Source organism: Microcaecilia unicolor, chromosome 7 (assembly GCF_901765095.1).
Source record: "Microcaecilia unicolor chromosome 7, aMicUni1.1, whole genome shotgun sequence".
NCBI lineage: Eukaryota > Metazoa > Chordata > Amphibia > Gymnophiona > Siphonopidae > Microcaecilia > Microcaecilia unicolor.
The window spans coordinates 267,552,707-267,566,418 of NC_044037.1; the positions used below are offsets into that span (position 1 = coordinate 267,552,707).

General features: G+C 41.5%; 1 protein-coding gene across 5 annotated transcripts in view; it reads right to left on the bottom strand.

Moving 5' to 3' along the window:
- Positions 1-13,712, bottom strand: part of R3HDM1 (R3H domain containing 1) — a 336,575-nt gene that overhangs the window by 16,021 nt on the left and 306,842 nt on the right. The gene's annotated exons all lie outside the window — the stretch shown is intronic.

Sequence of the window (13,712 nt, forward strand, 5' to 3'; positions counted from 1 at the left end):
GTGGCATTATCTGCATATAGCCTAGGTAAATTAAAAGAAGCCATTTCTAAGTATAAACTCTTTTTTTTTTTTTTTTTGCATGTGTACCCCACGCTTTCCCCACTCATGGCAGGCTCACACATAAGTCATCAATATAAAATAGAAATACAGCAAAAATGAGTATGTGAGGAACTTTGAATTCTGTTTGGGATACATGCTCAAAGTATAGTGAAGCCCCAGTTCACAAGAATCTTTGATCACAATTTCTTACTCCTCAGCTTCCAGATATTGTTTAAACTATCTAATTTATTCTGGAACTAATATAGTCAGTGTCAACAGTATTTTGTATTGTTTCCATGTTATTATTTTACAATTTTTTTCTATATTACCTTATTGTAAAATTAATTGTAAATATAATCTGGTCTACTTGTATAGTGCTTCTCAACCCAGTCCTCAAGGTATACCCAAGTCAGTCAGGTTTTCAGGATGTCCACAATGAATATGTATGAGAGAGATTTGCATACCAAGGAGGTAGTAAATGCAAGTATCTCTCATGCACAGTCATTTTGGATATTCTGAAAACTCAACTGGCTGGGTGTGCCACAAGGACTGGATTGAGTAGCACTGTGCTAGAGGGAACACAAACAAAAATTCTATTTTGGCCTTGATAGTCAAAGACTCCCTCACTTCTGATTAATCTAAGTATATTATCATAAGATTTATTGCTGAATGTGTTCAACTGAATTCAAGAAGCTAGGGACCATTTCCTTCATAGAAAAAGGCAAGAGAATACATACTTTAGAACTCCTAGCAGAATGCAAGGCCCAGTTCTGGGACACAAATAATATCTTAAAACACATTGGGAAATATTCAACTGCTCACATTTTGCTTTATGGAGATGGATGGCTGTATATTTCCATTAAAATGCAATCTTAAAGAATAACTAAGGATTTTCTTTCACCAAAGATTAGTTATAATGCATAAACACAGAATTTTGTTTTACTAAAAGGAAAAAAAAAAGTGATAAGATGGTTTATCTAACAAATAGGAAATAGACAGGAAGAGATTAACTTGAAAAAGTGGAGGAGTGGCCTAGTGGTTAGGGTGGTGGACTTTGGTCCTGGGGAACTGAGTTCGATTCCCACTTCAGGCACAGGCAGCTCCTTGTGACTCTGGGCAAGTCACTTAACCCTCCATTGCCCCAGGTACAAATAAGTACCTGTATACAATATGTAAGCCGCATTGAGCCTGGAGTATCCAATGACCCAAGGGGCCTTCAGACAGCAGGAACAAGGCAGTAACACACAGGAACGGCAAAAACATAAACCACCCCCCCTCCCCAACCCCAACAATTTAAAAGGGTAAAACTGTAGCCTAGAGAAAGCATTCAGAATTTCTCCTTTGTTGGAGTCAGTTACCACAGGTCTAAAATGATTCTGAATGAATCATCCTATATTCTTGGATACCAAAAACTACTGGGAATAAAATCAGTCTTCTTTCTTAATGTGGAACAGGTTCAGCTCCATGAATTATCAAGAAGGAAGAGACATCTCGCTTTAGAAGTTTCTGGAGACCTTCAGGTAGGGAAGCCTTATTTTAAGATAGGGGTCTAAAACAGTGGATCTTAAGAAGACACCACGTGAGACAGGACTTTTTTGGGTCCACTGTTTTCTTCACTTTGCGTTTCTCCTGTGGAGAGGACACCTTCTGTGTGTGTTGGCTTATTATTCTGCCCCCACAGTTGTGCGCATGTTTATGTAAAGTTGAATTGTGCTGACAGTCTTAGCCAATATAAGTTGATTCCAGATTAGTTCTGTAAGCTTCACTACTATTTATTTATTGGGATTTATTAACCGCCTTTATGAAGAGACTCATGCAAGGCAGTGTACAGCAGATAAAACTTACAATTTTGTTAACAGCATAATAGCAAAATAACCAAGAACAAACATAAATACAATAAATGAGATAAACTTGAAAACAGTAAATTGAAACCTAATAAAAGAACTACCGTGAAACAGTATTAAAAATATACACATTTAACAGCAATGGAATTCAATACCAGAGATAAAATACAATGTTAACATAATACTAATGATACACCTAAATCAGCATGCAATAAAACATTCAACTAAAATGGATATAATGCTAAAGAGTTTCTACAATACGGCTTACCATATAGCTGAGAGAACAAGATGCACGGTACAGAGTCAGTTGGGATAATTTGATGGTTAGCTAAACTCAAGGCACGTTCTTTGTATAGTTAAGCAAGAGATAAGGAACTGATCTAAGTTACAGTGTGTGTAGCAAGATAGTCCAGGTGCAGAGTGTATAGTCAGTCACCCTATGTTATTAAAGACCTGGGAGAAGAGCCAGGCTTTTACCTGCTTGCTGAAGTACAGGCAGTCTTGAGTTATACGTAGCCCCTCTGGGAATAAATTTTAGAGCAGGGGGGCTTACTCCTGAGAAGGCTTGCCGGTAGGTATCACATCGTACAATTTCTTTTGACAAGAGTACAGATAGTGATGATCCTTGAGAGGACCTTAGAGGTCTTAAAGCTGTGTAAAGGGCTAACTTATTCTGTATTGTGGCCCATTTTGTCTGAGGACCTTGAAAATCAAACCCAGAGTTTTAAATTTAGCCCTGTAATGTACTGGTAGCCAGTGTAGCTTTTGCCGGAAGGGTGTGATGTGGTCATGCCACTTGCAGCCTTCTATCAGTTGTGCTGCAGCATTCTGAAATAGTTGGAGCTGATACAAACTATTTTTGGTTTGGCCATCCCCTTTCATGTAACCATTTTCTCCTCTTAGCAAAGACCTGCCTGGATCCCTCCTCATTCCACTCACATACCTTTTCCTGATGGGCTGGGCCATCTGTCCTCCTGCCTGCTCCCCCACCCTTCCTGTACTGAAGAGAATAAAAATGGCCACTTCTTCATAGACTGAGGAGAGGAATTCTTTGTATCTTAAGAACGTTTGATGTTGTTCCTCAAACTGAACTTGTATTTGGCAACCTAGGTCTGAGAGTTATGTAAGCATTGATCATAATGGACTGTTAATGTTGCCTTACAGTTTGATCCTCTCAATTCCTGATCAGTGAAATTTAAAGCAAGAACGCTCTGAGTAACAGTTCAGAGTGCTTTATAATGGGAAATGTCTGATCCAAATGCATCATGTTTGCCTTCTTGATTAAAGAACTGCAACAGCCACACTAGTCAACTTGGATATGTAAAATTCAGGGTCAAGAAATAAGTTGCAGATAAACCTTTTAAATTAGACTAATTTAACACATCTGTGACAAACATTCAAGAGTAAAACACTATTATAAATAATCTTCTTTATTACATCTGGATTGATGTTATTCCCACACCTACTGTACTGGCTACAATACAGTTTTTAGGCACTGGCACAACGGTGGTGGTGGGGAAGGGGTGGATATCAAGGTGCCTTATTTGCCCTTCTGCGGAGCATTGGGCTGCTAAGCTGTGGCCAGATACGGCTTAAAGGGGCAAGCCACAGTTCAATCGAGGTACCCCCTAAGCCTCACTAAATCAAAGCCCCCCTCCCGAATGGCCCGCTTTAAGTTGTTCCCCCACCCACTGGCCCCCCCCTAATAGCAGAAGGTCCCCTTCAGAAATAATTCTCCCTTATCCAGGAATAACCCAAAATGGCTCACTACTCACCCACAGTCCCCCTTCCCCAGGGATTATCTTCCTGATTCCTTGGGGTCTAGTGGGATCCAGGAAGAAGTGACACCCAATCGCTCCTGCTCTTGCCGGTGCAGGGTTCAAGATAGACCCCACTAGATCCCAGGGAATCATGAAGGTAGGCCTGAGGGGAGGGTTGGGAAAACCTTATTTTGGGATATTTCTAGATGGGGGGGGGGGGATTTCTTCTTAGGACGCTTCTGGGTAGGGGTGAGGAACATTGGGGGGAGGGGTTCTGCTTGTGGAGGGGTCATTTAGGAGGAGGATTTTGATTTGGGGGAGGGGGGGTTCAGGGGGCACCTTGGTTGAACTGTGATTGTAAGCCATATCTGGAAGTATTGGGCTGTGGCTCTGTGGTCCAATGCTCCCAGGATGGTCAAATAATGCTGCTTGCAAGGTGGCTCACAAGGAGCGCTATTTATTAGGAGTCAGTAACTGGTGGTACTGAGCTACCACCAGTTGCTGATCACATGGTAAATCAAGATGTAGTTAAAGCCAGACTTTTACTACACCTTCATAATTATTCTCATTATAAGACTTAACAGAGACATGAAATTTCTTATTCACTACCAAATATAAAGCAGGGATATATACAAATTCTTCTGTATTGAAAGCTACTAAAAGTAAAAAATATTTGAAAAAAATATTTTAGTTGTGATGAATTTGAAATAAAAAAAAAAATTGTTTTGTTGCCAAATAGTGCACCATCACTGAACAATAAAACATGTATTTCTGTTCATACACATGACTCCAAATGGTGATCAGTCACAGTTATAATAATGCATTCAAATATAGCTTCATATCTTCACGTTGACCATTTACAAACTCAATTATTGTAAAATTCTATTAAAATACTTACCTGAATAGCTCCATGAAGCTATTCGAAAGGTTGCTGTTGGTCTGTTACCAATGATTAAAATACGAATCCTGCATAACACCACTATTTGAATAACATAACAATCAAATCCAATTGGAATATAATTTTCAATAAATGCACATTAGATTTGATAACCCTCAATATTGATCAAGTTAAAACTGCTGTATCACAATTGAAAACATGTCAATAGAGACTTAAAAATCTACTGTGACCATGCAAGGTTTTGAACAAAGTCTGACTTTCAGGTGAATATGACAGGACTCAGAAATGAGAAAGAAGCAGAATTTCAGTAAGCTTTTGTGGGATCAAAGGTGACTATAAGCAAGGAAGCATGTATCTATGGATGACATCACATCCCTACAAGGCATGTGTGACTTTTGACACATCTACCAATGATTCTTCTGGAGATTAATGAATGCATAAGCACATCCATGCTGTCTAGCCTTTTTAGATACCTGAGATGCTACACAACAGGTGAGGGTTCCAGATGTTGCTGTACCCAGATGATCCTAGTTGAAGTGCACATTGGACACCAGAAGGCATGGCTGGAACCATGGAGCAACTGCCAACCACATCTCATATACTATATAGCAGAATGTACAGTAATAAATCTCTCCAGTAAAATTTTAACCTGAGCAACTGACAATTTAGGAATAAAGAATTGCTTTTTATAGCAAACATTGAAGCGTTCAATGTGGAGACAACCTTATAAAGATTTTTTTGGGAAAGTCACAATTGAAAAAGCTTTTTTTCTCCCAAATGAGCTGGCAGGGCCTGGAAATGAGTGAACTGAGACAGGACCATCTAACTGGGTATCATTTGGTCTGACGGCGGTTTCAACATTTATCGAATACTTGATATGGGTCACCAAAATCATTTTGAAACACTGATATCACAACACACAGCTTGCCTTTCACTTTGAAAGCCTCAGAGCAGAGCTCACCAAGCAGCAAGAATTACCATCCCTGTTGAAATACTGGAACACCTGATGCAGGCATTGTTGCCCAAATCCAGCTGAGCTGCGTCATTTCTACAATAAATTATCCACAGTGACCCCATGGTTAGCTCCCTTTACTCCCCCTCCCCCCCCGCCCCCCGGTGTATGTCCTACTTTTTGCAGAGGTTTCTTCCTTTTGCTTCTTGAAGATATCACATCCTCAGCTGTTACTATTTTTGCACTTACTTTACCTGCTTCTGGTGTGGCCTCATCCTGTCACTGGAATGCATTTCATAAGACACTGGCATTTGCTGTCTTCCTGGCATGAATACTTGCTTGGCTTCTGTTGATCCATTGTCTGCCATGTACACAATCCTCTACTGGGTCTGCTGTAGAGAATGATGTGGGACAAAGTTTGTCCCCATCCCGTCCCCATGAACTCTGTCCCCATACACAGAAGCCTCAAACAGCTGATTTTATGTTTAAATCTTTTTATTAAAGTATAAAAAGGAACAAACAATATTCTGAACTGTCATTTATAAAGTAAAAATAGAAGATACATACATCTCCCCCACCTTCCCACCCTCCTCCCCTTTCACAAACATCCCTTCCCTGCCCCACTTATAAAGCAGTCCAAAACAAGTAAAGTCAGAAACATCATAGTTTATACTTAATTGTTTAACTATGCTTAGGATTCACCTTTGGGTTTAAAATGTAAGGACTGAATAAACAAATTAAAACAAAATTTAAAGCAAATGCCCTTAATATGTAATGCTTGGAGCAAGCAATAATGAAACAATGATGGAATATTCATTTACATAGCAAATAGCCTGAGCCAATAGATTTATTTTCCACTGAACATAATTAACTTTGTATGAACTTGGCAATGCGGCAAGTAGTGTGCTGAACTGGACAATGTTGCCATTGTTGCTACATTTTAGACTTGCTGAACTTAAGTTTCACATGAGGGAAATCCTTCCCTCATTACCTCTCTGTGAAACAGTAGTAAAATAACATAAGGCAAGTGCATTTTTATAATATACTATACCACTGCATCCCACAAAACAAAAGGAGCAAGTTTCCACATGCCATCTTTTTCTTTTCATGTAGACACAGGAAAAAAAGATGTTAAACGCTCCCAGGAAGGTCTCTCTCAAGTCAACCTAATTAATGTTATTTTTTAAATTATAAATTGTAAGTCTTATTGTTGAGCAGCACGTGATACTCATACGTACATAAGTATTGCCACACAGGGACAGACCAAAGGTCCATCAAGCCCAGTATCCTGTTTCCAACAGTGACCAATCCAGGTCACAAATACCTGGCAAGATCCCTATAAAGTTGAATACATTTTACGCTGCTTATCCCAGAAATAAGCAGTGGATTTTCCCCAAGTCATTTTAATAATGGTCTATGTACTTTTCCTTTAGGAGGCCATCCAAACCTTTTTTAAACCCCGCTAAGCTAACTGCCTTTACCACATTCTCTGGCAACGAATTCCAGAGTTTACATGTTGAGTGAAGAAAAGTTTCTCCTATTTGTTTTAAATTTACTACTTTGTAGTTTCATCACATGTCCCCTAGTCCTAGTGTTTTTGGAAAGAGTAAACAAATGATTCATGTTTACCTGTTCCACTCCACTCATTATTTTATAGACCTCTATCATATCCCCCCTCAGCCGTCTTTTCTCCAAGCTGAAGAGCCCTAGCCACTTTAGCCTTTCCTCACAAATAAGTCGTCCCATCCCCTTCATCACCCTTCTCTGTACCTTTTCTAATTCCACTATGTTTTTTATGAGATGCGGTGACCAGAATTGAACACAGTATTTGAGGTGTAGTTGCACCATGGAGTGATACAAAGGCATTATAACGTCCTCATTTTTGTTTTCCATTCCTTTCCTAATAATACCTAACATTTTATTTGCTTTCTTAGCTGCCACCTCTGTACACTGAGCAGAGGGTTTCAACATATCATCAACGATGACACCTACATTCCTTTCCTGGTCGGTGACTCCAAACGTGGAACCTTTCGGGTTCTTCTTTCCCCACATACATCACTTTGCACTTGCTCACATTAAACATCATCTGCCATTTGGATGCCCAGTCTCCCAGTCTCGTAAGGTCCTCTTGTCATTTTTCACAATTCTCTTGTGATTTAACAACTTTGAATAACTTTGTATCTTAAGCAAATTTAATTACCTTACTAGTTACTTCCACCTCTAGATCATTTATAAACATGTTTAAAAGCAGCAGTCCCAGCACAGACCCCTAGGGAACCCCACTATCTACCCTTCTCCATTGAGAATACTGACCATTTAACTCTACTCATTTAACCCTACTATATCTTTTAATCCTACTCTCTGTTTTCTATCTTTTAACAAGTTTTTAATCCACAATAGGACACTACCTCCTATCTCATGACTCTCCATTTTCCTCTGGAGTCTTTCATGAGGTACTTTGTCAAATGCCTTTTGAAAATCCAGAAACACAAAGTCAACCGGCTCACCTTTATCCACATGTTTGTTCACCCCTTAAATAGCCATTGTACCTCCAGACTGGAGATGGAATGTTCAGTCTTCTCTCGTGCATCTTCTGTTCATTTCTGTAATGAGACTCTCTCCAAATAATTTTATTCCTTCTTGGGAGGCTCCTTCCTCTTTAGCATATAATTAAGTATAAAACTATGCATTTCACCTATATTTCCTCATCTCATACACCACTACTTCCCTTTCCCTCTAATCTTCTGTATGTTGGTCGCCAATTCTCTCAATTGTCTTGTTAGAAGTCTGTTAGGCTTCTTACTATATTCATAACATTTCTGTTTTAGTCAGGTTATATGATAGTTAATTTCTTCTAGTTGTAGGCCACATAAAGCCTTTTCCAAGTCTTTTGTAGTTCTCCCTCCGCACACCCCCATTTTGTTTTATAACTCCTATGTAATCTTACCAATTGTTTGTAACATTCTAGTTTTTATTGAATTTTCTTACAATTATGTCCCATGTGCTACTTACCCCTCTTGGGGCCAAGGCTCCAGTGTGCTCTGTGCACTAGCACACCATCTGCCCCAACTGTTAGTTCATTTCTCTCCAGCAGCTTATCATACGGTTGTACAGTCTCCACACAATCTTTAAAAGCTGCTTCTTCTGAGATCCCCCACACTCTGGTATTTCTGCGCCTGGAACAATTCTCCAAGTCATCTCTTCCTGTCCATAAACTGTTCCAGCTGGTTCATACATTTATGATCTTCCTCTGCAGCTACCTCTTGCTACTCCTTCCGATGCTTCAGCTCCTCTACTCGCCACCCCAAATCCACCATTTCCAAACAAAGCTCCACAACTGCCAGTTTGATATCCTCTTTCAAAGATGCAATGGCTCCACAAATATCCTTCCACCAGCATACCATGTCACATTTTGTAATCACCTTGCCAAGTTTAATCCCACCAGCTTCCACCTCTCTTTCTGACTCAGTCTCTGACTGGCCTGCTTCTTTTGCCAACATCTTAACACACAGATTGCCGGTTTTGGCTCTTGCAAAAATTTGCTAATTGTTGCCTCACCGACATCTGCTATCCTTTGAAGCCTTCCCCACCCTGCAATTGCTCTGTCTTCAATGCTGACTGTGGGGTGATTTACTTTTGGCTTAAACAGGACTCCATTACAGTGCAAGCCATTTCCATCACCTGACGTCACTTCCTCTCTGAATAAACTTTTGATCCAGTATCATTCTACTAGATTTCTTTGAAGGTTTCAAGGTTTATTCACAACTTGCTATCCCGTACATCAAGAAGCAATGTCTGTGCGGTTTACAATACTAAAACACATAGGCAAGAGACAGAGAGAGACTAGAAGTTGAGAAAAAGAAGGAACAGGTCAGGGAAGGGTAGAAAAGGCACTCCATTATCAGACAGTCAAGAAAGTAAAGATGACTTCAGAGGGTGAAGTGATTGTCTATACTGATCCACCAGACTCAATTTATTGAACAGCGCTTAGGATAGAAAAAAAGCATCCTTGAATAAAAAAGTTTTAAGATCCTTCATAGGACTGTCATAGTAATGCTTGAATGTTTTCACTTATATACACTGTCAGCTAGCACATTTGCTTATTTCCGATCTGACGAAGAAGGGCAACCTTCGAAAGCTAATCAAGAAATGTATTAAGTTATGTCCAATAAAAAAGGTATCATCTTATTTTCTTTGATTTCTATTGATAACCTTAAGAGTGGACTAACACGGCTACCACATTCCTCTACTTAAGATCCTTCTTAAATTGTGTCAGGGAAGTTTGTGATTATAGTAATCTGCTAATTTATTGGTGCTACCATCTTCTTCTGCTATCCATTTAAGACTATCAGACAGCATTTTTCTACCTACCTTCTCAATCTTCAAATCTCTGCTTAAAGCCCACCTCTTCAATGTCACCTTCAGCACCTAACCTCTACACCTCTACCCAGGAAATCTAGACTGCCCCAACTTGACATTTCGTTCTTTAGATTGTAAGCTCCTTTGAGCAGGGACCGTCCTTCTTTGTTTATTTTGTACAGCGCTGCGTAACCTTAGTAGCGCTCTAGAAATGTTAGGTAGTAGTAGTAGTAATTGTAGAACTCTCTCCCTTGTTATCTTATATGCCAGTCTTACTTCCCTGTATTTAAGGCCAATTCGAAAGCTCTTTTCTTTTCATAAGCATTTTCACATGTATTTTGGCTTTGCAGAGATGCTGGATTATCTGATGCACTGACTGACCAAAGGCTCTGAACTTGCAGCTTCCTCAGCCTTTGCTTCTTTTTTTTTTTAAGCGGTGAATTGTTTCCTCTACCCTTTTCTTTGTCTTTAATTGCAAGTCTTTAGTCTGTTTTTCTTTTATTTGCATTATTTTTATACACTGTTGCTGCTCATATTGAAAAACAGCATATACAGTATTCCAACTAAACTAAACAGGACTTCAGGATCAGTGGAAGGAAATCCCTTTTTGTGTACTCCATTGGGGAGATCAGTGGGTTAATAGAAACTTCCACCCCAAAACCCTATCGTGCTACTGTGACTCAAACAGCAGACAAAAACCCTACACTAATGTGTGTTAACTCACACTTGCCCATACCTGTTGTACCAGTTGGTTTATAATTTTAAAAAATAATTAAGAAATGAAAAGCAAAACCACAGGGGTCATGTGGCAAATCTGTGGAGAGATCACCTTCTGTGGGTGTTTGCAAATTTGTATGTGGGTAATTTTGAACAATAATAGTTACCTGAGTCTCTGTATATCCAGTGGATAATTTGCTGCATCAAAACACTGATATTTAGCCTTTATGACCCAATGATACTGAATAGTGAATATTGTTTTATGGTGGCTAATATGATATTTCACTGTTTGACGGTGAAGCATCAGCGAGACAGCCTGGCATTTTGCAACTGAGCCACAGGGTGAGATCATGAAGGCATTGTGGACTGGATAAGCAAACTCCAGGGCATAGCCCTGACTGATCGCTCTGAGGCCCCATTGGTCCAAGCTGACATGGGCCCAATCATCGCTGAACAAGGCAAGTCTGCCCCTGAGCCAGCAAGGGGCCTGGTGTGCCCTTCACTGTACATCCCTGGAGGTAACAGAATTTCCTGACTACTTTGGGCCATGAAAGAACCCTGGCTTGAAGAGCCTGCTGTGGCCCAGACAAAAACCAGTCACCTCCCTTAGGATGGGGTTTGACCAAGGAGGTATGCTGGGACCCACTCTAATGCAACTCTGGGAGCCAGAGAGGGCAAGCCTCCCTCAGGTCCATTACCAGCTCCCTTATGTCCTCACCAAAAAGCAGATGACCCTTGAAGGGAAGCAGACAGAGAGGCTGTGTCCGCAACCCAGTGGTGCAGCCAAAGGCATCCATGGGCCACCACAACTGAGACTGCAGAGCAGGAAGTTATTCACACTAAATTGTAGAGGATATCTTCCAAGAAGGCCATGCCTGATTCCAGCCAGTCACCTCTAGGGACTCTGGCAGCTGTTGCAACATGGCTTTGGCCATATAGCCACCACACGTGGTGATCTGCACCGCATAGCAGAGGAGGCAAGCGTGAGCTGCTGTGCCACCTTCTTCTAATGCATCTACAGGAATGGTGATCTTGATCACAGTCATAACCAAGGCATCAACCTAGGGAAACCATCAATACCTCTCCACCTCCTCAGGAGGGAGAGGATACAGCCTGGCCAGAATGCTAGACCCCTACAGGTCTCCAACTAGGGCCTTCCACTCAGCCAACATCATTTGGGAGAGTGCCTTATGGAGGAAGTGCTTGGGGTCCCCCCTCCATGGTTTTGGCTGAGGAAGATCCAGAGTCTCAGACACCAAATCAGTAAGACGGGAAAGTTCTTCCCAATGAAACATCTATATAACTGGAAAGTGTTCTCCCTCCTCCTCATCCTCTGGTGGGAGGGCCACACTTCTGCGCCAGAGTCACAAAGAGAATGAAACTCCAATAGGTCCTCTGCCTCATCAAAGCCTTCAGAGGTTGAAGAACTTTCAAGAGCACTTGGTCACCTCCGTCACTTTAGGCCCTAGGAGCAAGGTACCCTGGGCCTACAGAAGGTCCCTGAAGTGGCGGGGGCTAGGGTCAGCTGCTAGTGCCTGCTTAACAATCAGGACCACTTGCCACTGCCAATTGGAGTTCAGGGCCCCCAGGGATTCCCCCTCCCTTCCAAGTCCTGGTGGGGGCTGAGACAGCTCCTGTTGCAGAGAAACTACAGCAGAAGCCAAAATGGATCCTATTCCTGCCAAAAACACTGGGACCACAGCTCTCAAAGTCAAGTCAGAACAGCCTCAGTTGACATTGGGGGAACTCCCCCCCCCCTCACCCCCAGTGCTATTTCCAAACTCAGAAATGGCAGAGCGTGCTACCAGCAGTGGGCCTGCTGGCATGTCCAGATAAGTAGCCAGCCTGCATTGTGCATCTTGAGCCAACCGTGGCATGGGATTTACCAGGCTTCAATTGCCCCCCTGCCTGGCTCTCAGGTTTAGGTTTCCATTTACTTTAAGCTGTTTGCTGGTTTGTTTTAATTAGTTTCATTTCCCTTGACAACATGAAAATTCTAGATCAGGCAGCTCATCCAGATTAAAGATTTTTTATGGGCTGCCTGAAACTGCAGAGAGCCCTGGAGGGAAGGGGGGCACAGCTGAAGGGATGTGGGAGGGAAGGAGGGAGGATGGGGACCCACTTCCCTGCAGCAGGGGCTTCATGGGGTCTGAACTAAGTGCCTTACCAAGTTATATCGCCTGTGGTTGATGACTGGGGGCTGCAGAGCGGAGTCCTATTAGCGCTCTGGAAATGTTAAGTAGTTGTAGTAGTAGCTTCGCGCACTACCAGATATGGTCTGTCAACCAGAAACCAAAAGCAAGGCTGTTAAGCTCTACTAAGCAGTGTGGCCTTAGCCTCCATGGCTATGAGCTAGGCTAGGGAATAGGTGCACCAGACCACACAACCTATCATCTGCTGGTAGAGAAAATGCTGGAGCTTTCCACAGAGCACCAGCCCTAATACCAGTGATGTCACTGGGAAAAATCAATTTCTCTGTCTCCATCTGCTGGTAGGAAGAGATACAACCTGATTATACAGAATGGTGCAGCTGGACACTAAAGAAGTGACATTTTGGGGATATTACAATTGCACTGAGAGCTGGACAGTATGAGTTTTCTCTTTTTCTTTTTTTGCAAATCTGCCAACTGCAATATTTTTGCAATAGTTGTTCACACATCCAATATTGTGGTGATTTACCAGTGTGACTTACAATTCAGATTACAATGTCTAGCTTGCTCAGTGGGGTTACTCCCAGTTTATTAAAGAGAGCATATACTAAGACACACTAGGCAAGCCATGAGTTATTGTTGAAACTTAACCAGCATTAATAGGCATCTAAGCCAGTGGTTCCCAAACCTGGTCCTGGAGGTATCTCAGCCAGTCAGATTTTCAGGATATCCACAATGAATATTAACGAGAGATTTGCATGCAATGCCTCTACCTCATGCAAATCTCTCTCATGAATATTCATTGTGGATATCCTGAAAACCTGAATGGCTGGGGTGCCTCCAGGATCAGGTTTGGGAATCACTGATCTAAGCTATGCTCTCTCATTTTATGCACAGACATACAACATATACCACAGAATATCAAAATGAACTGGCAAGTTCTTCAGTCACACAGAAGGTAATTTTATAAAGGCATTTTCACACTATATGCCA